Genomic DNA, 3,482 nt, shown 5'->3' on the forward strand with positions numbered 1-3,482 from the left:
AACCATGACTTTACACATGCGTATGTACATGTATGTACATGATATATACCCTATATACTCACTGCAGGATATACGATGAGAAGAATAAGAATAAAGCACTTGTGTTGTCTGCAGTTCTAGAAAAATAATCAACAACCACCTGTTAGATTATTTCAGAAAACCAGCCTGCCCTGAAATCTTTTTTTTTTCTCTTACACCACGGACATTATGCCAGCTATTACACTGTTTTTAATGAACAAATGACAACTCTTTATACTTTTTATCACTTAAAAGACTCGCATTTTTCTCTCAAAACAAAACCAAAAACATTTGTTTTTTCTCCCATGTTGGAAAACCTGCTGTCACAAAGCACTGATACTGGAGACCCCTTCTAAAAATATTAGTTAAAAAAGAGTCTCTCTTTATCTGGAGCACCTGCTCTGTCATACAATCTGTGTTTGTTGTTACCATAGAAACTATAAAGTGTTAGAACGAGTGCATAAATAAACCTGTATTTGAATTACAGCAGAAACTCTGCTTCCTGAGCTGCCAGCCAATTGGATTTGAGAATTCAAAGCGATCTAGTTTACGATGTTCTTTAACATTTCTGTTTTATTACATGTGAACATTTCTAGACCAGTGTAGTGTGTGATGTGTGTATCAGCATGTGTGTGTGTCATTCCGTAAACAAGTGAAACTCATTTAGATAGAAATTAGGGAATAGCGAGTAGACTAGATGTTAAGAGTTGGGTTGAAGTGTGGAGGGAAGCGAGAGAGATGTTTACTTCTTTGCACCTTCGTACCTTCATGCTATTTTTTTTCTGTCATAGAAAAACACACACACACACACACACACACACACACACACACACACACACACACACACACACACACACACACACACACACACACACACACACAAGGGTTTCAAAGAACCTCAGCAGGGACTAGTGGGTGTCACTGTGTCAACGAGGAGTCCTCGTCGCTTCTCGTCTCACACACACACACACACACACACACACACACACACACACACACACACACACACACACACACACACACACACACACACATACATTCTGCATCCCTGACAACTCAGACACACTTTCTGTGTTCACTATGCAGGGAAAAGCAGTAAAGCAGCCCGATGGGGAACTGAGGAGCAGTCACACCTGTAGTTGAGTGTGTTTGTGCATGTACCAACGTGTACGTTTTCCAGCCATGTTGAAGTGGTCTGACAAGGAGTGTGTAGGTTAAAGAGTCTCCTGCGGCTCTTACTGTGAATCTGAAAGGCTATTTTAAATCTTAAGAAGTGTTACAGAAGTGTGAAAGTTTGTACAGCTCTATAGCTTGGAAGACGGTCGCAAATTCGCTACACAGTCTGGAAATGTTCGTCTCCTTTTAATTTGCCCCTGGTGCTGTGAGACTAATAAATAAAGGAGCTACAATAGTAAATAAAGGAGGTTTCATTCTAACTGCTTCATATTAAACACAACTGTAGAGTGGGACACAATAAAGGCATTTAATACTGAACATCTGACACAACAAAAAAGGCACAAATTCTATTTTTTGGTCTCTGGAAAAAAGAGTTAAGGTATATCAGTAATATAACTGACGGTGGTAGGGGGCAAGGTGGCTTAGTGGTTAGCACGTTCTCCTCACACCCCCATGGTTGGGAGTTCGATTCCTGCCTCTGCCTTGTGTGTGTGGAGTTTGCATGTTTTCCACGTGCCTCGGGGGTTTCCTCCGGGTACTCCAGTTTCCTCCCCCGGTCCAAAGACATGCATGGTAGGTTGATTGGCATCTCTGGAAAATTGTCCGTGTGTGAGTGTGTGAGTGTGAGTGAATGAGAGTGTGTGTGCCCTGCGATGGGTTGGCACTCCATCCAGGGTGTATCCTGCCTCGATGTCCGATGACACCTGAGATAGGCACAGGCTCCCCGTGGCCCGAGAATTTCGGATAAGATGAATCGGAGATAAATAAATGAATAAATAAATGAAGATGTTCGGAAATGAATGAATGAATGAATGGATCAGCTGACGGTGGTCATTAAAAATGAGTTCAAGAAAACTTGTCGACTGAACTGACGTGCTATAGTTTTTTGGACACTTGTAGAAATCTTTAATTTATGTCCAGGTTCTCTGACACTGCTCTGTCAGTAAAGATACTGTTTAAACACTGTGAGTTTTTACAAGGTTATGAGTATTGTAGAAGGATTCTGTAGATTTTTTTTGCTTGATCTCGACAAAGATTTCAGTCTGTTTTGCTCTGATTGCCAACATTAATTTTGATAATCATGAAAATCTCCCAGCTATTGTTTCACATCATCTGTTCATGTCATAGTGTGAGCTTATGGCAGGTTTATGTCACAGTGTTGTATTAGAACATTTCACAGAGCTACAGTATAAACAGTCAAAACAAATGTCTCTCTGTACTGTTAAAACTTTTGTTTAAAAATTAAGACATTATTCAACCTTGTTTTTAGCATCATGTCCAATCCCTTGATGCTTTGTTTGTCGTTTCTCATCACTCTCTCTTTCACTCCTCCTCCCCTCCATTCTTCTCTCTTGGTAGCCATAGCAACTTGCAAAGATTGTGCACAGCCTCTTGCAGGTGACACAATAAGGCTAATTACTGGCACTTAGCTTAGTGCTAATTAGAGTAGGCTGGGCTAATGAGGGGGTCAAGTGGACCCACTGATCCCTCCAACCCTCTTTTACCTTCCTCTCTTCTTCATCAGATCTCCCTTTTCCTCTCTCTTTCTTTCTCGCTCTCAGGCAGCTGTCCGGTTTGCTGAGGGGGTGTGAGGTTGACCTTCAGGCTCTCCAGGTTTCCTCAGCGTCAGTTCAGATGCGGAAATGAATTTCCACTGAGCCGAGGGCTGCTCCATCTAATTTGGTCAGGCTTGGCTGCTTCACCTCTCCTGCAGGAGCTCACGAGCATTCCCACCTTTTTTCCTCACTTCAGTCCTGTCATTTTCCCCCAATGGAAACACTAAACATTGTCCCTGTCTAACTGATATGTGCTGCTGCGGGGTTTTGTCCAGGCTTTCAACCCTGATCACAACGTCTTTCTTCTGTAACACAGTGGCCTCAGTGCAAAATACATGAACAAACTGACAATGCAACAACAAAAGCAAACACACAACAGCAAAACAAAAAACAATTACAGCAAAAGTAAAAACACAACAGCAAAAACAAACACACAACAGCAAAAGCAAACACACAACAGCAAAAACAAACACACAACATAAAAAACAAACACACAACATAAAAAACAAACACACAACAGCAAAAACAAACACACAACAGCAAAACAAAACACACAACAGCAAAAACAAACACACAACATAAAAAACAAACACACAACAGCAAAAACAAACACACAACATAAAAAACAAACACACAACAGCAAAAACAAACACACAACATAAAAAACAAACACACAACAGCAAAAACAAACACACAACATAAAAAACAAACACACAACAGCAAAACAAAACA

This window comes from Tachysurus fulvidraco, chromosome 17, assembly GCF_022655615.1.
Source record: "Tachysurus fulvidraco isolate hzauxx_2018 chromosome 17, HZAU_PFXX_2.0, whole genome shotgun sequence".
Taxonomy (NCBI): Eukaryota; Metazoa; Chordata; class Actinopteri; order Siluriformes; family Bagridae; genus Tachysurus; species Tachysurus fulvidraco.